Source organism: Siniperca chuatsi, linkage group LG22, assembly GCF_020085105.1.
Source record: "Siniperca chuatsi isolate FFG_IHB_CAS linkage group LG22, ASM2008510v1, whole genome shotgun sequence".
Taxonomy (NCBI): domain Eukaryota; kingdom Metazoa; phylum Chordata; class Actinopteri; order Centrarchiformes; family Sinipercidae; genus Siniperca; species Siniperca chuatsi.
In genome coordinates, this window is record NC_058063.1 from 20,483,605 (window position 1) to 20,507,141 (window position 23,537).

Sequence of the window (23,537 nt, forward strand, 5' to 3'; positions counted from 1 at the left end):
TAATATTCTCCATTATCGATTCATGTACAAAATGTCAAAGCATTTAAAAAGAAATGCCCATCACAACGTCTCAGAGCCCAAGATGACATCTTCAAATGGCTTTTTTGGTCTAACCAACAGTCCAAACCCCCAAAATAATCAGTTTCTATGAATAAAACACAAAAACTGCAGGAGCAGGAACTAGTGAATTTTTGGCATTTGTGCTTGAACAGCTGCTGATTCATTTTCTATCAATTGAGTTATTGATTAATCAACCAATCGTTTCAGCTCTAATCAGACACAAAACTTAAAACTACAAAGAAAATCTTTAAAAAAATATATTTATTTTTAACATCTTTGAACCACCACTGTTTATACATTTACTAGAAATGTCATTTCCAGAGTGGATTTTCACTATAAAAGAATCATTTTATGGATCCCCACATAGGCCAAACTTGGTGGATGTGAGTTCATGAACTCATGAGGAGGCATATTCATGAAAGAAGGTGAAAGAAACGTTGAAAAAGGAAGATGAAACATCACTGTAGTGCCACCAAAATCAGGTGGTAAAAGAGTGCGCCAAGAGAAACCATTAAACGTGGTAAACAACAGTGACTTCAGCAGCCCATCCTCCCTCTGTTGTCTCTCTTTCTCTCTCTCTCTCTCTCTCTCTCTCTCTCTCTCTCTCTCTCTCTCTCTCTCACACTCACACACACACACACACACACACTGAGTGTTAATTTTTAATCCTATTTGCAGGCTGCAGACGGCCAGGAGGACACGGCAGAGGGAGGGAGGGGTGAGACAGAGATATATAGCGAGAGAGATGGGAAATGATGAGACAGGCCATGTTGGGACACACACACACACACACACACACACTCGGCAGAGGTGAGAAGATGGGTGAAAAGTAGAAGAGACAATGCGACAGGCGAGGAAATGAAAGTGGTGAGACAGAGTGGCACTGAGACTCTCTCCATTAAAGACGACTGTTGTTGCTGCTGCTGCTGTTACTTCAGGGACATTTCCCCAAATATTTCACTAAAACTCCCCCAACGTTAGAGCACATTTCTCACATTTGTGTGCTTCCTCTTGGTTCATAGCTGTGGGTTTTGTTGTACTTTCATATCTACACTGCCAATAACAATTCACACTCAGCCTCCTTAAGATGATACTATGTCTAAAGCATAGATTTCAGCATAATGCAAGTGTCAAAAATGTCTCTGTGTTTATTCGCAGCGGAGGTAAAACAATTAGTCAATCGACAGGGAATAAATCACCAACAATTATTCTAACTGATTATATGCTAACTGAAAGTCATTTATCAAGAAAATATGCCAAATATTCACTGGCTCCAGCTTCTCAAATGTGAATATTTGCTGCTTTTCTCTGTTTTATATCATTGTAAATTGAATATCTTTGGGCTTTTGAGGACATCACCTTGAGCTCTGGGAGCTTTCTCATGATTTTCTGACATTTGATAGACCAAAATATTAACTGAAAAAATAATGAACACATGAATCAATAATGAAAATAATCGTTAGGTGCAGCCCTGGTTCACAGATGACATGTTGACTCACCAACATGGTGACACCCAAACGTCACATAATGTGTGCTTACGCCTCTTCTGCTTTGGCTGACACCAGGAATGATATTGCCTGCATTATTTCAACTGCTGCAACACAACCAAACTACATTTTGTACACTTTACACTTCATATGGATCCCATCATCACAGGCTGAATCTCCATATACTGTACATATATTCAAATAAAGCAAGGTAAACAAGAGTTAATGGGAAAGAGCTGAAGATCTGAGGACAGGTTAGCGAGTAACGATTTAATTTACATGCTACGAGCGTATTCCAAGTTGGATTGTAAACCTTAACATCGCTGTCCGTGGTGCTGAAAAGGTTAATGAAGTGATTTTTAAAATAACTGGACTCCTTTAACCAGCTATAATATTTTTAAATACAGAAAATATGATTCTTAACTACAGTAAAGCAAAGAATGTGGCAGAATTTTGTACACTTGGAATCATCACCCGTATATTCATGAAAAGTCACACTAATGCAGTCTTCAGTCAACACTGGGGTATTGGACCTCAACACTTTTTGGTATCGTCTGAAATGTGCCTGTGCCAAAAGTTGGCATCAAAGTCTGGTCAGATTCGCGTTCCTGTTTTTTTTGTTCTTTGATCACATAGTTACTGATTTACATCAACATTTTTGCCAATTTTAAACTGTATTTTATTCAGTTCTTGTACATCTGACAACTTTGGTTTCTTTTGTTAGATAATAACAAGAGATCGGAGAGCAAATAAAGAGAGCGTTTTGTATAAAAACACATTTATAGTTCTCAAAGTAAGGTATTGAAAAAAAGTACTGTTTTGGTATCGGTACGGAAACTCATATATTGTATCAGCACTAGTCCTGAAAAGTTTCAAATGATACTCAGCCTTAGTCAACAGTCAGTTGCCATCCTGCTGTATTTGAGATGATGCATGGTTAGTGGATTAAAGTGAGTACTAGATAGAAGTAAGTATTAGAAAGGCAACTTTGCTCACTTTTGCTGCAGCTTGAGGCAGGAGTTACCATCAAAGCACAAATGAAGGGTTCACCTCAACTGAAACAGGGACAACATGAAATGTGTTGTTAAGTGTTATCGCTCAGGGTGTCCCGTAGCGTTTTATAGTGGAGGCCCTGCCTCGCCTGAAAAATAGAGTGCCAAGCAGTGGTGCTACAACTCACAGCAAAAGCCACTTATTTAATGAGTGAAGCAGATTTATCACGCCGTACGTTCAGTTTGCAGTAATCTGGGGCTGCAAATAATGATTATTTTCATTATCAATTAAATCAATTAATTTTCTTGATTAATTGTTTAGTCTCACAATTTCCTAAGGCCCAAAGTGACGTCTTGTTTTGTTCGACCAACATTCCAAAACTCAAAGATAATCAATTTACTATCTTGTAAGACAAACATCTGCAACTTTTCCCATTTTAAAAGATGGAAACAAATATTTGACATTTTTGCTTATAAATTACATAAAAGATTAATTGGTTATCAAAATAGTTGCACTCCACTAATCAATTATTAGTACAGTACACCCTGCAGCTCTAAATGACTCAGAAGCACGCTGTAAGTTTGGGGGGGAGACTTTTTAGTTTGTAGCTTATCTGCTCCACTAATCAATTTCCTGGGGGAAACCCTGTTGCTGCCAATATACTATTAAAAAAGACAAATACCTATACAGACTATACAGAGTAGAACACAAAAGAAGAGCAGATGCAGGGAGAAGTGGAGTCTAATCACCCATATTGATTAGTTTAAGGGCACACAGACAAATAACGACAAAATTAGAGGATGCCATCACCCAAAAATGTCCAGCAGCCTACACTTCTCTCCTTTAAAGTGCAGGACAGTCATCACTGCTGTCTGAAGGATGAGGCGACAGATTGGTCAATGTGGCACCAATTTGTCCAGGGTTTGGGCCAGAATTCCCTTAAAAACATCCTCTGACGTCTCTGTTGAGGGGGTTGTATTGTAGAAAAATCTCATCTTTGATGGAAAATAGTGTGTTTACATTGCAAGTAGTTTGCCGGTTTGAATCCCATGAGCAACTGCGACAAAAGGAGAAGAGATTGGGATCTGTCAAGCTGCTCCGCGTCAATTCGAACACTGCCTGAATATGAAGCAGAGCTGAGGCTGAGCATGTAGGTTGAAGCCCTTAATTGGATAAATAAAGATTTCAAATAAATGCTTGCTCCTCAAAGGTTGTTATGTGGCAGCATTTCTGTCTTTAAATCTCCCGTCCTGGTGAGAAGCCGGCTCTGTTGACTGACTTCTCGGTGTAAGCCTCTTTAAGCGCTACTGGGAGACGTCGGATCCTAAGAGCGGAGATTTAGATTGTTCCTGTGATAAATCCCTCCGCAGACCTGACGACTAAGCTGAATGTAATGCTGCTTTCCAGTCGCTCTGGGTTATTGATCTTCGGCAAAGCTATTACGCGTGAGACGTCGCAATGGAGATACTGCTGCCATATTCTAGAGTCATCCTTCATTTTGGTTTCTAAACCTTCATCATCGCAGGGAACACCAATTAGCTCGGGCACTGTTTTTCAGAAGCACGAGGCTTCACATTTATATAACTGTACACATACTCTGGGTGCAGGTGCCTTGCTCACGGACACTTTAACACCATTTATCAAGTGAGGTACGATAAGGAGAATCAAGGGAAAACATCAAAGCGAACAAGGACAAAATTACTGCTTCAAACCATCTATGACAAATGTCTAATTCAAGAGCCTATAGTGTACGCTCAGTGTCTTTTTCCATATCATAGTAATAGCATCAATTCATTAATAATAAAATTGTACTCCCTTTGATGCTCTTCACTAACTATTCGTATGAATCACGTGTTCTTTTGTGGCCGTGTTATTCTTAGAAACAGGTTGAATTCAAGTGCATTATAGATAAAAAATGCAGTTCAACACATTGATGCACTTACCTCTGTAAAGGAAAATAAAAACAGTAATACATTAATGATAATAATTAATAATACATTAAAGAAAATACCATCTGAATGATTCGGAGATAAGTCAGTTCTTTTTTTGCAGAATTTATTTTGTTGAGACCGAGAAGCAACTTGTTTTTTAAATAGTGATTGTAAAGAAAGCAATGAGAACAACATGTGTAGTGGTGAATTGATTAGTTGATCGATAGAAAGCAATCATTTCAGTCAAAGATGGCAAATGTTCTCTGGTTCCAGCATCTCAAATGTGAGGATTTGCTGCTTTCCCGTTTTATCACTGTAAATTTTTCTTTAAAAAATAACAGTGATATTCGACAGGTGACACCTACCACACGAACAGTTTTCCTCTCACCTGTAGTGCTATTTATTCATCTGGATTGTTTTGGTGCGTTTGAAAACATTTGGGAAAAACTCAACAGCAATGTCTCTTTCCAGAAATCATGACCCGGTTACTCAAGATAATCCACAGACCTGGTTGGGAGCAGTTTCACGTAGGAACTGTTTTCTTTCTACTGATAGTCTTCTGCTTTTGTAAAGATCTTATCAACCAAAAGGCCTCGTCTCGGGCTACATGAGGCATTCTGAGGCGAGGTACGTAGATAGACAAAAACAACTTCAACAGCAGCACAAACACTGTGTGGCACAGTCGCCCCTGAGCAGCTCTGTTGGTGTAGCTGGGGGTGAAATATCTTATTTAAAGGGACTTAGGTCGAGGAGGGTTCTCTCTCTCTCTCTCTCTCTCTCTCTCTCTCTCTCTACATTTGGCCTGATTTGTATTTCTGACCCGTCCTCTCTCTCTCTCTCTCTTCCTCTCGCCCTAAATCCCCTCTAGCTGTATCCTTTCATTTTAATTTTCAACCTGCCTACATTTTGATATGAGCTCTCTCCCTCCCTCTCTTCCTATTTCATTGTCTGCCTCGCTCTCTCTCATCCACCTTCTTAGCTGCCCTCTTCCTCTCCCCCTCAGCAGGCTGAACATCTTTGTTTAAAGTATGATTGTAAATTTACAAACACATCTTTTCTCTCCATTTTGGCTTGAGCTTTCTGAAAACTCTTGAGTTTATAAATCTGAAAACGCCAGTGAGGGATGCACACATCCAGCCTTTTCTATACAGATTCAAATAAACTCAGTTCATCTGCTGATACCAATTACCGATCTGACACCAGTGCTCTGTTTTTCCCAAATTTTAATTCTGTGTACCTCACTGCGTGGAATTAATTGGGAACATTTTAATGTAATGGAACATGAGGCCAAGGGTTGCTATGCCACTGAGAAGGGAGTTGGTGGCCCGCAATGATGGATCAGTCACATCATGACCAAAACCTGATCCACTAAATATGGTGAGCATCAGCACTGATACCAATTCAAGTATCAGATCAGTGCGTCCCTAATGCTGGCATCACATTTTAGTGTGTAAGAGGAAAGGTTTTGGAAAACAGGACGTAAGGCTGGGCAGGAAGTTAAGAAGACAACTTTCTTTTGCCTCAAACTTTCTCTGTGATTAATCATTTCAAATGTCACTGTATCCAATCACATTGTCATTGACCTGTATTGATGTTTTGTTTGTTTTGAGGTGACAGGCGTTTCAGTTTGGATGGAAATCTTTACAGAAAAACCTGGAAACGCAACTGTAGACGCACTTCGTTTTCACACATAAACAGCATTTTTTTTTTTAATTAGCCAGCCAAGTGTGGACGTAATGTCAAATGTCTCTCTTTAATGAACCTTTTCTCTCTTTCTTTCTCACTCTCTTCCTGTTCTCTCTCTTTCTCTGGCTTCGCTGTAATTGATGGTACGTTAAAGTCGGAGAAGAGGACGATTATTATTCTTTTGCGTCGTTGGCATCTGAGAGCCAACCAGCTGCACACTGGTACTTCAATTACACACACAAGGACAGAAGCATCAGTCACTCCTGATAACATGTGCGCACAGTATACACACACTAATAGATACTGACATAAACAACTAACAGGAGAAACACACACACACACACACAGAAAAAGAAAAGACAGGTATGCTGCTGCTCTCCTCCACATATAAAAATAAAATTCAGCCCATTATCTCTAAAAGTAATTGCTGTGTTTTTGTAATGGCCCTCTGCTCATTGTTCGTCAAATCATGGATGACTGCTTTTGCTGCGCATTAAGGCTAAAATAAATTGCTTTATTTCAACAACGAGACACTCATTGTCTTGCTGCTGGTTTGTCTTTGTCAAGTAATGGATTGGGGTTGTGTATTAGGTTTAAACATGTCAGGCTGGAGTCAATAGAGGTTTCTGCACTTAAGAGGATCATGTGGGAGAATGTGGTGACTGTTGCCCCATTTCCTACAGTTATTATTATGTCAGCTCGGGCCCAAGAGGCTGGCATTTCTTTTCCTCAAGGGGAAAGGGGTTTTAGGCTATTCTGTTCGTGTGTAGTGCGTTTCAGAAAATCACTCACTCTGCATCTTCTAATTAGCTACATAACCTACAACTCACTCTAGTGGCCCTGCAAGGCTGTAATGCTCATTACACACCAGAAAACAAAACTGTTGGATGGCTGGAAAATAGAAAGACAACTTTGGTTTTCTTAATCCTTTCCACTAGAGGGGCAAAAAATGAACAGTTTGTGCTGAGGGTGCTTCTATAAGAGAGGCCATGTTGTTATCAACATCAAAAGGGTTTATCCTTTTTACGGTGGCCATTTTAGGACATCTAGTTAGTCTTATGGTCAGCTGCTCTTAAGGCAGGATGCTAACATTAGCATGTTAAAATATAAGTTAGCAGCTATTGGATGTTTACATTGGATGTTTGCTTCCTATTCTTAAACATTATTTGAGTTCCCACATAAGATCACTACTGCACCTAATGTCTGTTACCCATACAGAACAATTTTTCGGTTGAACTCAAATATTAAAATGCTCTCGAGAAAAACAAAACAAACCTGGTTCCAGTATCTGTAATTTAAGCTAAAAGTGATGAATTTATCTGCATAATTTGCTGTACCATCTTTTCTCTTCAGTGTGGTGAGAAACAAACAAAATAACATCCAAATAAGACAATCAGCATCACTTTGGTTCATTTTGTTCTGGGTCTCCGATTCCAACATATGTCTCAACTAATCTATAAAATATTTGGGTTTATTATAGTATATCATTTTTTTATTTCAAACACAAACATTACAATTACTATTATGAGCATGTCTACTTCTGTCGTGTGATTTTTACAACATTTTCACACGGCTAGAAAAACTGCCATTGTAGTTGCTCTTGTCATCCATCTTGTATTCCAACACTTACACAGCACAGTTATAAACCCGTCATCTAAACCGGTTTTCACTTAAACAAAAACTTCAAATGATCTGTTGCCTTGAAGCATGCTAACATTAGGCCTTAGCGCTCAATAAGCACTATAGCAGCCTTAAGATACTGCCAGCCTGGCTACATGTGGGGTCCCACCACTGTCAACAGCACTATCTGGAGGCTGGGAAAGACAGGCTGCCATGATGGTTTGGGCATGACATTTAGGATGATATTAACTTTACTGATTTAGCTACATGAGCACACACACACACACATAAATACACATGTATGAATATTAACAGGCCTCTGAACAAACACGCAGACAGAGATGAACGCATATATGCAGAAAACAGACGCACACATGAACACATATTTAAAAAGCCATGCAAACATGAACACACATGCTCAGCAGACATGCGGAGAATGAATATTGGCAAGTTCACATGTCAACCGGTCAATGTTCATCAGGGTCCATGTGAGGAGGAGACCGCATCTTCCAGGTCACCTGCCTCGTGAACTCCATGAACCTACATCAATACATTCAGATACAGAGGGAGGGCTGTGTGTGTGAGGTCATTTCCATCATGCCTTAATTGTTAAACCCTTTACCTAACTACAAATAAACCTGATTACTCAAAATTGAAAAGAAAACCTGATATTGGCTTGTCCCCGATAAAATCGCAAACACCCCTCCTCTATTCCCTCCCTTACGGTCTCCTCTCTACTGTATGGTATCAAAATGAAGGCAAAAATGCCCCAAGGTTGGCAAACATGCAAATAAAAATGACAGCAAATTACTAATGTATAACTTACTTATCACACTTCCTATCACAAGTACACAACTAAAACAGTCTATTCTTTGGGAATCTGCATCTAAAAAGAAAAAGCAGATGTGAAGGAGGGACATTTTCTGTCCAAAATGTCCTTGAGCAGGACACTGAAAGCCCACTCTGGATAAACAGGCTATACATGCCAGGAACAAAAAACATAATGTACAGCATGTGTCCACTGGGAACCTCCGTTTTACAGCCCTGGCTTTGTTTTCTCATTATTTTAATGGAAAGGATTTTTCAAACATTTAAATTAAACGTTTATTCCTGCAGCTCTGCAGATTGTCTGTAATTGCAGAAGATACAGTGACCTGCTGAAATGAACACAGCCTCTCACGCTTTCTTTACCACCTTTATTTTTCTCAGTGACCTGTCTGCCTCGCTCATTGTTTGAACAACTGGCCTTTTTTCAATCCTTCCATTACATCAAGTCTAGTGTAATGGGATCAGTGCTTTGAATATCACAGACCTCTTTTGTACTCGGTTATGTAATCAAGGTGGGGAAAGGAAGTTAAATTTACTCTGAAATTCATGAGCAACTCCCAACTCTCTTTCTTTTTATCGCCGATCGCGAGAGAAGCAAGTCCTTCATATGAAAATAAGACGCTTCGATGTACTGACTATAATTTACAAATAAGCAAGCTCCTTTTGAGTCATGTGACTTTTGAACTTGTGATTTGGCCACTTGTGTAAACCATAATGAACCGAAAACAAAATGTCAACACGGTGAATTTTGTTTTTCTCCGTCATCAGAAAATTCAGAGCAGCTCCTGATGTATCTGATCCCGTAATTGTCCCGTCACCATGACATCTTTGTGGTGACCGGCACGGTGCAGTGACTGATGGGTAATTTTAGCTAACAGGCTGATTAGTTGATTAATTAAGTCACTGATGGGTAACTTCTAGTGTTACTGTAATTGTTGAAACAGCAGAAGCTACAGCTCAGGGCTGTGACTAACGATTATTTTCATTATCGATTAATCTGTCGATTCATCTACTAATCATTTGTTCTATAAAATATCAGAAAATATTAAAAAAAATGTTTGTCACAAGTTACCAGAGCCCAGACTGTTCAAATGTCTTCCTTTGTCTGATGAAAAGAGTCCAAACCCCAAAGAAATGTGGTGCACTACCATAGAGGACTAAAAAAAAAAGCAAATACGCACATTTGGAACCAGAAAAAAATCCCATATTTTATTAAAAATAGATTTAAATCTTTAATCTGTTAACAAAATTGTTGCCATTACATTTCTGTCGATTGACTAATGAATCGTTTCAGCTACGGGATGATTTAATTATAAGTAATAAGTAATATTATACTTTCTATGTTTTATTTCTTGATGTCTTTCCAAAGCTGTCTCTCCTTTTGACTTTGACTCACTCTCTTACTGTCTCTCTCTCTCTCTCTCTCTCTCTCTATCTCACACACACACACACACACACAAACACACACACACAGAAACACCTTCCTCCGAAGCCTAGATGACTAAGCAGCAGAGGTCAAAGGCTGCACATCAGATGTCTAGACAGCATTCTCCAGACAATTTGACATTACACCTCTTCATGATGTCAGTACAGGTGTATCTGTGTGTGATTGTGAGGGGGGGGGGCACGCAACAAAGAGTGAGAAAGTACAAGTGTGTGTATGTGTGTTATAAAAGTGTGACAGTGATGGATCTGAAAGAGGAACTTTCAACAGTTCTGTGGTGCCAGCTTGTTTCGTCTAACAGAAACAAACCAAGAGACATTAACCTGTTCTTCTATAAATGGAAATGTTCAGTAGCTCAGTAGAGGAAGACACCGCTCCGCCTGGGGTGCAGGTTCACTTCCCACTGCTGACACCCACACTGGCGGTTTATATAAGCAGGAAATGTCAATTAAAATCACATTTTTATTAACATCTTGCTGGTCAAAAAATGAGCAATGTAACTGACAGAAATGCTAAATCAGATATAACTGGCTGCTGTTATCTCTCAACACACGGGATGCAATAATGGATGCCGTTTGACTGTTTTAATTTGACATGACTATGACGGGTTAGAAATGTCTGCAGCCCTGACGAGAATCACTTGGTCACACTGTGTGTTGTGTAACATGGCCGACTCTGCAGTCTACTGCTTCAGTCTATCTGTTCACATCAGTCAGTACTCATCTGAACTGCCAGCTGAATTAAAACTCATGGAACGTCTTCTCTTGTAGCTAAATGTAGTAGGAACCGTGTTTCTGACTTTCAGGCCATCGGGAGTACTTTTTTGTTTTGTTACATTCTAGTGAAATGGTGCTAATGTCAGCCTGACCCTGAAGGACATTTATAATCATTTGTGCACTGTTTTTAATATATAGCATACATGAAAAGGATCACATTCATTTGGAGCATTTCTTTTACATATATCATTGATCAAAACTAGTTTTCTCTGTCTATTAAAATGCTTTAAAATAAGCCTTACACTTAAATTACTTGTTCAATTTGTCCTTATTATTAATGCGTTTGATTTAATTGTGCTTTCTACATCAACATCTTGCCTTTAAGCAGATTTCTTCTCAACAGCTTATATAAACAACTTGCAAACTTGCAATGCATTGTTAAACTTTTCTAAACTCCTCCTGCATGGAGCACATGGGGACACCAGTACGTGCACTAAAAAGTGGAGTTTCTGGAGTACTGCTTGATTACAGAAGTCCATTAACTACACTTGCAGGAATGAAAACCACAAAACCGTAAAAAAAACATCCATAAAACCTTCCATTAAAAGAAATATAATTGTACCTAATCAATATTAGCCAAAATTCAACGTATTGTGTTGGATTGCGGGGAAACATTAGCTCATTAATTGCCTGCACAGGAAGCACTGGGGCCCTTGAGGTCATCCCATGGTGCTGCTCTTTCTAGAATAATGCCTGCAGCTGCGTGTTGGACGCTGCGGTTTGATTTGCGTCTTTATAGACAGGCAGGCAAGACAAACAACAGCAGAATTTCAGGGTAAAGAGAACACTTCATGCATTTCAGATGAGCGTTTTAGTTTGAGGACCAGAATGAGAGAACAGAGAAAGAAAACAGCAGACGGCCAACAGCATTATTGCTATTCCTCTACTAATTGCTAATTTTGCAGCACACCATTTTCATTTTTAAAACCGAACGATCTTTTTTTTTTTGTTGTCAGCAGCTTGAGCTCAGCTTGTCCTGGTTCTACTATGCTCCAGTAAAAGGCCACAACACCACTAGACTCTGCTTACTGGAGACCGGGAAGGCGTCCTGACGTCGCTCATGCTTCCTGATAAAATTTTTAATTAGCTAATGTTTCCAGGCAACAACCACATAGACGACTCTGGTGTGAATCAGGGTGAGGCAATGGGACGGAGATAAGGGAAAAAAATGCCTAGAATAAAACAGATACGATATCGAGATCGCAGAAAGGTACCAAATCCAGTGAACTTACATCTGACATTATGTTTGAGCTCTTTTATAAACCTTTGGTGTGAGTAGTAAACGTATACTGACTACATGACATGACTGTTTTTATCTTGTGTACCACACTGATCTATGTTCTTATCTACTTTGACTTTGATTTTCTAATTGCTCTATAAATAAATTGACTTAACTTGACAAAATGTTCGTTTACACACATGTATGTGTTTCTCTGAGCATTGCTGTTTTTGCCAGCACACTTCTTTAAGTATCCAGTGTCGGTGTAGTTGGCTGCATTGTTATATATCCCTTCTTTAACAAGAAATGCACCTCATTTAAAGGTGCTACTGCACTGTGATACACCACGCTTCTAAACATGACTGGATGTTATTGCTTGGCCTGCTAGCGTGACCAAAATAAAGAGAGAAAATCATCTAAAGGTTTCCATGTTTGCAAAAATAGCATGTGACACTGATGTAATACACAGTAAATACTGTATGGCATTGTGTGTTGCGATGGACGCACGTTGTACAATTAATCCACAGTTCAGAAGGATTCTCGTGTGTGAAAACAAACTGATGATGATCCCAAACAACTGAAGAAAAGAACCTGGCTCTGAACATAAGTAGGACCTTGAAGTATGTCTAGGCGATAATTCAACTTTATTGGATCGGCTTTCAGTGGAATCGTATCATGGCATGATCATATCACATGTAATCGAACAATAATAGAGCTGCAACTAATGATTATTTTCATTATTGGTTAAACTGACAATTATTTTCTTGATTAATTGATTAGTTGTTTGGTCTATATAGTGGCATCACAATTTCCCAGACCCCTAAGTGACATCTTCAGATGTCTTAATTTGTCTGATCAACAGTCCAAAACCCAAATATGTTCAGTTTGCAATGATATAAAACAGAGAAAAATATAAAATCCTCACAATGGAGTAGGAGGAGGAACAAGCACATTTATAGCATTACTCGATTATCAAAATCTGTCAATCGACTAATAGATTAATTGTTTCAGCTCTAAGCAGAAATAACAATTTCAACCAAATTGTGATTAAAAACTAACAAAATTAGATGTTGTTTTTGTTTTAGATCTGTTAAGAGTATTGTCTGATGTAGTAACCTGTCGATTATTTTCTTGATTAATCTATTGTTTGGTCTATGAAATGTCATTAAAAAGTGGCAAAATAACCTATCACACTTTCCCTGACATTCCAAGATGACGTCTTCACGTATTGATTTGTCCGATCAACAGTCCAAAACCCAAAGATGTTTAATTAACAATTATATAAAACAGAGAAAAGCAGCAAATCCTCACATTAGCTGGAACCAGGTTGGAGTTTTTGTAACCGTGACGACGACGGTCCCCTAAACACTCCAAACCATGATCTTTCCCTAAACCCAGCCAAACCTCAACCAGAGCGCTGTCACGTGATAAAAAGGACATATTTTGACAAATGATGTCGTCCTGCCGATGAGGGCGTCAAGCACTGTATGCCTGTGAGAATCTACACACATGTCTGTGTCTGTGGCTCCCAGTGTGTGCGTGCATGTGTGTGTGTCCTCCAGCTCATTAGCAGACACTTCGGAGGGGATTACGTTGATGCTGCTGTTTCGAAGGACTGGTGATGATGTCATTTTACTCGCTGATTAATACTACCTGCTGTGTGTGTGCGTATATGTCTTCTCGGCTAATAATGCATGTATGACAGAGGGAGGCAGTGTGGAGAAACTACAGGGTGTGTATAAGGGGTTGTGTGTACCTTTGTGTCTGTGTGTTCAGAGTGATCAGTGACGTAACTCGCTGATTAATGGAACTACTGTTTCCTGCGCCATCAAAACAACTGCATCAACTCTGTGTGTGTGTGTGTGTGTGTGTGTGTGTGAGAGAGAGAGTTCATAACAGGGACGCACAGAGAGACCAGCTCTTGTGCCGCCTCTCTAAGTATAGTATATCACTGTTAGTCAAGCTTGCACAGACATAAATGCATATGCTCTGCAGCACATGCTGGACGTGCAGTTCCCATCATGCATCAGCACATGCTTAGTTGTGTGTGTGCAAATGCGTGTTTACGCTTGCATGTGGGCTGGCATACATGAATATATAGGATCTATTTGTGTGTGTATGTGTGAAGAAATCGATCACGGTATAGGTTGCAATCATTTGCCTTTAAATTGCCTCCGGAGAGGGTTATTGGGACTGTTATTATAGTAGAGGAGAGAGAAGACAAGAGGAGAGAAGGAGAGGAGAGGACAGAGAGGAAACAAGAACAGAGGAGGAAAGAAGAAAAGGGAGGAGAGGGGAGGAAGGAGGAGAGGAAGCAAGACGAGGAGATGAGAGGAGACAAGGAAAAGAGAGGAGAAGACAAAAAGGAAACAAGGGAAAAAAGAGGAGAGGGAAGGAGAGGAGAGCAGAGGAAACAAGAAGAGAGAAGGACAGAAGGAAGGGAGGACAGGGGGAAGAGAGAGGAGAGGAGAAAGGAGGTGAGGAAACAAGGAGAGGAGACAAGGAGAAGAGGAGAGGAGGATGAAAGGAGGAGAGGAGACTGGGAGAGGAGAAATGGAGAAGAGAAAAGAAGAAAGGAAACAAGAGAAGATGAGAAGAGATGAGACAGGAGAGGAGAAATGGAGAGGAAACAAGAGGAGAGGTAACAAGGAGAGGAAAGGAGACGAGGTGGGACGAGGAGAGAAGAATGAGGGATGCGTGGTGAAAAAGGGGAGGTCAGAAGAGGTGAGAAACAGGGAAGGAGGGGTTGAGGAGAGGATAATAAAATAAAGGAAGATAAGAGCAGAGGATGAGTGGTGATTTACTGCTCCGACAGAAGGAGAGAAGAAGAGTAGAGAAAGACGACAGGAGGGAAGTAGCTTGTGGTTGTAAAAGAGAAGGAAGAACGAAGAGGTGAAGGAGGGAAGGAAAAAAGGAAGAGGGAGGGAGAGGGAGGAGATCAGAACCGAAATAGAAAATCAAGCAGAGAGAGACGAGAGGAAGGAAAAGGAGGTTGCGTGAGAAGGACGAGACACTAGACGCCAAGGGGAGCGATGAGAGGAGAACAAGGAGCAGAGGAGGAAGGATAAAGGGAAAGAAAGAGAAAGGGGAAATAAATTAGAAAAGCTGGATGAGTGGAGCAAAAACGAGAAATAAATGGAGTGAAAAGGGAAAAAAAGAATGACAAAATAAAGGGAGAAAAGAGAAAGAGGACGAGTCGCAGAGAAAACAGCGGTGGGAAGGTAAAGATGGAGAGATGTGGCAAAAGAGAGAAATAATGAAGGGATGGAGTGAGATAGAAGAGGGAGGAGTGTGGAAAAAGGATCATCAGTGAGTGATGAGAAAGAAATGGAGGGAAAGATGGAAGAAAATAAAGAGCGTCCACAGTGGGATGAAGTGCACTGCCTGCGTTTCACTTTGCTGCACAAAACAATCACAAGCCAAGCACCTCTCTATCCATCCATCTATCTGGAAAATAAAAAAATGAGTGGAGGAGGAAGAAAGAGGGAGAGAGAGAAAGGGAGGAGTGATGGAAAGAGAGAGAGAGAGGCTTGTGATGCTTTAAAAAAGTCCTCTCCCACACAGGTCAGAGCCGAGCAAAATCGCAAACCAAAAAAAGAAACAAAGGATTTTAAACTTTCGCTCTCTGTCAGCCCAAAACCTGCTCCTGCTCGTACACATGAAGATTCACCAACATGCAATACACACAACTTTTGGACCAGTACTAATAATAACCATAGGCGTTATAAAGCTGAAACAGAAACTGAACAACAGAAACTTGTCCTGCGACTTGAGTGAGTAATCCATTAATTGTTCAGTTTATATAATGTCTGAAAATATTTCAAAATGCCCATCACAAGTTTCCAGAGCCCGAAGTAGCCTCTTCAAATTGTATTTTTGTCAGAACAACAGTCCAAAACCCAAAGATATTCAAAAGAAAAGCATCGTCACCTTTGAGGATCTGGAACCAGAGAATGTTTGAAATGTTTGCTTAAAGAAGAACTTAAATGTTGCCTGAAAATATCTCTATTTAATGCTTATTGCTTAAAGTTGAAGAAGACCCTTGAACCATTAAAGGTATAAACATAAATTACTGAATTTAATAAGCTCCATAAAATGTAGGACACTGAATACACAATTTCCATTGAAAAAAATCACGCACTTGACTTTTTCTTTTCAGTGATCCTACTAAAATATGAATTATACAACTCCTTTTGCATTTTACATATCCTGGTTCCCACACTTCTTGTCCACAAGTGTGTCAAATTTCAGCTTGATATGTAAAAGTGCTAAGGTTTTACAAGGCAATTAGTAAGCGGTGTAGGCGTCCTTTTATGTGCCATATATCCAAAACCTCTCCAAAACAGCTGAAATGTGCTTTTCAATATTTGAAGAAATAATGATTTCTTTTAAACAGATAATCTCTTGGCACTAATGTCAAACATATTTACAAGAACTAACAACCATAAAATGGGGAATTGTAATTTGGTATAGAAAATGAGGAGGTGGATACACAGTTTGGGTCCAAAAACCTATCCGAAATGTACCCAAACCTCTTCAAACAACAACATACAACACATCCAGTGAACTGGACCACAAGTGACAGTTAATCCTGTTGAGACTGACGTCAGCTGCAATGTTGCTTTATATTTTTTACCAAAAAAATATATATTTTACCAAAAAAACATGCAGTTTCTTTAAAAGAAGAAGATATGATTAAACTGATTTCCACTCTGGAAGGGGCAGTTTTTAAATTTGGATCCCTTAACTTTACATAAGTCTGTTTTTTCACTGTTACTGCCTATTATTGTAAATTAATATGTTTTAAATTACTTTTAGTTAAGTACACGGAGTCCTCCTCCATGGTGTATACTATATAATTAAGTGCATTTACTTGATTTGTCATTTAGGTACTTTTATTGCTACCTGACACTTTTGCACTTCATGCAGGCGTCATCTTCATCATCATACTGTTTCTTTAAAACTAGATCTGTTAAAACAGATTTCCCAATAAGTCGAAAATGCGGAGAAAACGTAAATTATGCAGTCCATCTAAGTAAAAACAAAAATCAGCTACAAAAACTACAAAGTGGTTTTATCTGATTTTTCACCAGTTTTTTTTCTTCAATTTCACATAAATCCAAGATTTTTTTTTACTTTTCATATTAACTTAACAATGGATATGGACTGAAATTAGTAGCTTTAAGAGGAGACCACAACCCTCATCTTTCCCTAACCAGAGTTTTTTTTTTTTACTCACTTACTTCAGGGGCACCCTGTGGAGTTTTTGAGCACTAGTAGCGCTACAGAGCAATGTTTTTACAAGTGAGTCCTGGTTCTGTTTGCATCGTGCATGCCAACAAACACACGAGCGGTGTGATACACATTCCTGACGCCAGTTTCACGCTCCTCCACTGATCGACAGTTGGTAGCGGTGCAAAGCAACATAGCCATGTGCCAACAAAGCAGGGGGGGGGGGGAGACTGCAAGCTAGGAAACATGGCTGTAAACAATGTACGATTTTAAATATTCAAAAGAAATCCGCTTTGCAAAAGTTTTATGTGGAAGAAAATGCATTCAACATGTTTGTTAGACCTCGAGGATACACGCACTGTGTTTTGGTGAGAAAAACTGAATGTACAGGACACCTTTAACCAGATGTTAACCAGATGTGATCAGAAAACACGAATATGAAATCTTTCTGTGTCAGTTATATGGGTCTTTTTGGAGGGCACTCACTATTTTGTCGTTTAGGCATGAGGACTTCTTGTTTAAGATCTAAATACATTATACCACAACCACATACAATACACATACTCATAATAGACGCACACACACACACACACACACACACTGGGCTCCAGGTGCTCTTATTTCACATCTCTATATTTCAGACAAACTGTGAAGCTGCAGCCATCTGCTGATAATGTTCAACGGTGCAAAGATGCAAAGATAAAGTCCGACTACAGGCAGGTGTAGAGACGTCACTCATTCTCTCAGTGCTGACATTTCCCATCCTGAGACACAAACTGGTGAGATTTAGCACCAGTCTGAACCACTCGCTTTGCCGAAGGCGGGTTTAAATCTATTATTCTGAGGTAGAGCTCAGATATGATCCATTTTTCTCTTCTGTCTGACATCCTTCTTAGTGGGAAACTCTGGCCGCTCTCTGCACTCCACAGAGCTAAGCCACTGTCTTCCGTGAAATCCCTTCTTTAAACAAACATTCATGTTAAAGCCCTCTCTCAAAGTGCTTTTATTCCCCATCTTTGAGTTCTCCAGTTTTATTCGGTTTCATCACTTTTATCTCTTTTTTCATCCTTTAGTCTTTTCTGCCTCTTGTTGCCTGTTTATGTGCTTAAGAAATGTTGTACCATTGTTTTTGCAAGACACTACATAAATAAACTTGTATTATTCATTGTGGGCTTTTGGAGGAAGAAAGCACACAAATATGCCTCCATTATAAGTCATACCGGATTGGCACTAGCAGCATGTTTCAAAGGCATCCATCTCTGCAGCTGCTGAGGTAACGTTTGGATGGAGCACAAAAAAGATGAGAAAGAGGGACGGGGGATCACTGAAGTGTGATCTGTTACGCAATCGACACCATCAGGAAACACACTGAAGCTGAAAAACAAGAAACATACTGACATTGGGAGATGTTCAGTGTCAAAAATATATAAAGGAGGATCAACCTATTGACTCTGAATCTGCATTAACTATTTTCATTATCGACAGATCTATCGGACAATTTTTCAATTAGTTGTTCAGTCTAAATAATGTCCAAAAGTAGTGAAAAATGCCCATCACAAGTTCACAGAGGCCATGGTGACGCCTTCAGACTGCGTGTTTTGTTCAACCACAACTCGAAGATATTCAGTTTGACATTGTATAAAACAGAGAAAAGAAATACATCCCTTACATTTGAGAAGCTGGAACCAGTAAATGTTTGGCATTTCTGTCAGCTGTCCAATCAATTAATCAAATAATTGTTTCCACCCAACAAAAACCCAATTTGCCTGTTGTGTTTTTAACTGGATAACACAGACCTGAACGGCACTGGCTTCACAAAGCAGCCCGACAATGACTAAAATGATAATTATTCTGCAACTATTATCATTGTAATTACTTGTGATAGTTAGTAGGATCAAAATTATACCACGGCTCTTTTGCTATCTCATATTAACGTGTGGGTTTCTTCCACAAGAGCAGGGAGCTCAAATTAAACTGAATGTTTCAGAATTGCTGACAAGCTGATGTTTTATAATTAACTAAAAGCTCAAGATACAATCAGGCACAATTATTGTTCATCCACTGCTGGATGTTCATATTGTAGATTTGCTGTTTGCCATCTGCGCTGAAGCTCAGCCTGTGTGTGTGTGTGTGTGTGTGTGTGTGTGTGTGTGTGTGTGTTGCTGCAGAAGAAACTTAATGTTTTGCCTGGCATTTAAAAGGAGGCTGTACTTTCCTTCAGGTGGACAGGGGAAACACTTAAGAGGCCTGATGAAGGGTTTAATATGCAGGGAAAACCCTTTGGGCCCGCGAGCGCACGTCGACGTGCACGCACACACATAAAAACCACAACACACACACACACACACACATTCTGCAGCTCCATCCATCTCCCCCTTTTTTTGTTTCTTCCTCTCTTATGCGCACTCACACACACACACACACACACACACACACACACACACACAGGTCTGTACATAAACACGGAGGAGAACTGCGTCGCTCTCCCTCTCTCTCTCTCTCTCTCTCTTTCTCTCTCTCTCAAACATACACACGCATGCACGCACACGCGCAAAAAAACTGCACAGCCTCCATCTCGTGCGCACACAAAACGCACGAACGCGCAAAAGACAGAGCCTACAGAGACCCACACAAACTCTGCAGCCCGCCACCCCCCCTCTCTCTCACACACACACACACACACACACACAAGCGCGCACGCACTCTCTCTGCACCCCCTCTCTTTCCAGCATTAGTCAATAGTCAGGATACATAAACCACCCACCAGTCACCCAAAGCATCTCCCAAACCCTCTCTCTCTCCCTGCAACAGCACACATACAACCTGCAGCAGCTTCAACACATCTACAGCGCCAGCATCATCACCACAGTCCCTCAAATTCACACTCAAACAACATGAAACATCTGGAGTTTGCTAAATCAAACAGGATTCTGGGTAACCAACATATGCAGATAGCTTATCAGCATGTAAACGCAGTTCAGTGCATCCAGACCAAGTGATACAAAGGTGTAATACAGTCAGGACATGTGGGAGGGATGGAGGGGACATTTCTTATAATAACAGGAGGATTTCAGAGGAAATTCAGTCCTTCTTTAGTTTAAATCACATCTCACAGACTGCAGAAATAAGCTGCAGCACTTGAGGAAGATTTTAATTAAAGACAAAACCCAGAAAACGCACCAAAAGTCTCAAAAATCCGATTCCACCACAGAGCAGGCGCAGCTTCATTAGCCCGTTTCTCCTCTGCAAACACGGTTCTGTGTGTTAAAACTGACATTCCACATTATGGCCGACGTTTAATTTTAGAAAAGCGGAGTTAACATGATTACAGGTAGGAGAGCCGAGTGCTAGCGCCTTTCAACCTGCGTTTCAGTTACATTTGAACGGTCACAGTTGTAGTTAATTAATCAATTATGGATGCTTACAGGTGTTAATTCGCTTCTTTTGCGGTTTTAATCCGGATTTGAAAGCCAAAGAAAGAGAAAACAGTCGGTGTTTGGTGTTTCTTACCTTTTTTCGGAGACCCTCTTTCTCCGTCAGTGTGGAAAAAAAAGAAAAATAACCGTTGCTCTCCTCCAAATTAACGATTAGTCCCCTCTCCCCGGGGGTCTCACGCACCTCACGTGCGGCGGTTTCTCACTTGCTCTCCTCTCTGCTCTCTGCGTGGATCTGTCTGTCTCTTCTTTTCTCGCGGGATTTCCTCCTCCGCCTTCCTCCTGTCTTCTTCTCCTCCTCCTCCTCCTCCTCCTTCTTCTGCTGCGCGGGATCAGCTCGTCCTCCTCGCGCCACCTGGACGGAGCGGCTCGCGACGCTTCTGCCTGTGGTGCTGATGCTGCTCCATCCTGATGTCAGCGGCTGCTGCTGCGGCGGGGCACTCTCTCTCTCTCTCTCTCTCTCTCTCTCTCTCTCTCTCTCTCTCTCTCTCTCTCTCTCTCTCTCTCTCTCTGTCTAAATCCTGAAGCTACAGGTGAGGAAAAAATATTTCTGAAATCCCAAACAGACTGCCGGAGCAGCTCACAACTGCGTATCACAGCGATGCGTCCTGGTTCCTGCGTATGCATCTGTACACCGGCAGGAGACCACTCTCTCTCCCCACATTAAATCACTGTTTATTGATCACTATTAAATAAAATGGTGAATTATATACTTTGACTCCCCTACATTTACAGTAGTAGACTGTTATGGTTAATAGTTTGCAGATTTTTAATTTCACACACAAAACATAAGAAGATGTTATAAAATATGATGCATTGTTACAGATTGAACTACCAAACGGTATATAAAAATTAAGATTAGCTCCACCTCCACCACCTACAACAGTACACTTCTACTTACACATTAATGCATCAGCAACAATAATCTGATGATATAAAATATAATAGTGCAGCACTTACAGGGAACATGTTTATGCTACTTTCGATACAAGGTGTATTTTGCTAATAATAGCCTACTTACTTTAACTTAAGTAAAATTTCCAGTGCAGGACTTTGACTTGTAGCGGAGTATTTTCACAGTGTGGTTTTAGTCCTCAAAAGATCTGGATACTTCTTCCACCTCTGCCTTAACATTAAAATGCTGCTTATACTTTAACACGGTGATAACCATCGGAAATATAACACTGATTGGGGCTGTGCTGCATAATGACAACTTTTACTTGTGATACTTTAAGTACATTTTGCTGACTTATGTACTTTTCCTCAAATAATATTCTGAATGTAGTGCTTTTTGTAAAGGAGTGAGTTTACGTTGCTGCTAACGTTGCCATATACTTTCAGGTTTGTTTACCACATTCTTTAAATCCAATAATTGTAATCTATTGCATGTAATCTGTTACCCTTAGCGATCCCTTTCAACAGCATACTGCCATGGAAACATCATTAGTTTCAGAAGTTGCGAAATGCAATGAACTGCTGACTCCAAATATCATATTGATGTCTTACTTCTGGATTCTAGATTAATCTGTTCTCCAGATGACTAAAATGCATATGTTACAATAATATTCTCCAACATAGCATTGATGGCAGTACACATTTTCAAAGGTATCTATATTAAGGGGCAATATTCCATTACTGACCAGTGTTTAGAGACTTTTAGCCATTCCTCTCTCGCTAATTAGAGCTGTCAATCATTGCCAGGGGGCGGGTCCCAGGTGCACAGGCTATCTGGAAATAGGAGGGTGCAGCATGAATGCTGAGGAGGCTTTGAAGCAAAGGTCCAGTTAGACCTGCGCTGAAAGTAAATGATGACCTCAAGCACTTCATGAGGGGAAGGTTGTGGAGCAGCAGTGTCCTGGACTTTAAAGAAGCATGCGGGTGAACAGAAATGTACTAGTTTTAGTTTTGAAGCAGCAATTAGGACAAGGGAACAAGAACCGAATGACAAACTGGCTCTCCAACAACTGCTGGCACTTTCTTAAGCTGTTTGGATGCTAAAATAATTTGTTTTGCAGCTAAACATTTGTGATTGTTTCATTCCAAAATGTTTTTCTTGAATGGGTTCATCATTCTTTGCAATTCCTATCTCCCCCACAGCCCTTTGTGTTTTTCACATTGATCTAATACCTTGTTGACTATTGTCATGCCTGTTCACAGCAGTACTGCCAGTCTGAGTCGCCTTGAAAAAGTTGCCCATATTTCTTCACCCTGACAGACGAGGAAACTCTTTGGGGCAACCCTGCAGAGCAGCATGTCCAAAGAGCAGAAAGTGAGAAAAATGACTTGAGTGCTTATCCAGTTAATGTGACAAAACATCATTGGTGCAGAAGTAGACTGCATATATAACCTTTATCAGCTTTATATTATTTTGATATCACATCTGAACTCTCATCTTGACCTTTGAATATAAAGAACAACATCAACAGCAACAACTTTTTCTGTGAATGTTCCACACACTCGAAGAAATATTGGCAATTTAAGTTCCATTAAAGACACCATGTGGAGTTTTCCACAAGTGATGTTAACATTCATTGTTTCTCACCAAAACACGTTGTGCATTTCCTTCCTCATTAAACATTTGCACAGCTGATTTTTTTTTAATATATTGGAGCCTGCATTGTTAACATCCATATTTAGCTAACTGTCGTCTTTTTCCTCATCTTGTTAGCTGCTTTTGGTTGGCGTGTTGCAATGTTTGTTAGGGCATTAACTGTCAAGTGAATATGGTGAAACAGCCTCACGTGCTCAAAACGCGGTGCAGCTCATAAAAACATTGCTCTATAGTGCTACTACTGGTCAAAACGTCACTCCTTTAAGTATTATATAA

General features: G+C 40.1%; 1 protein-coding gene across 1 annotated transcript in view; it reads right to left on the reverse strand.

The window, feature by feature from the left end:
- The window catches only part of trpc5a (transient receptor potential cation channel, subfamily C, member 5a), a 146,527-nt gene extending 125,223 nt beyond the window's left edge, over nucleotides 1-21,304 (reverse strand). The window contains exon 1 of the mRNA XM_044182948.1: nucleotides 20,787-21,304. The gene's annotated coding sequence lies outside the window, so the exon portion shown is untranslated. The remainder of the gene's footprint in view (nucleotides 1-20,786) is intronic.
- Between the last annotated feature and the right edge of the window lie 2,233 nt (nucleotides 21,305-23,537).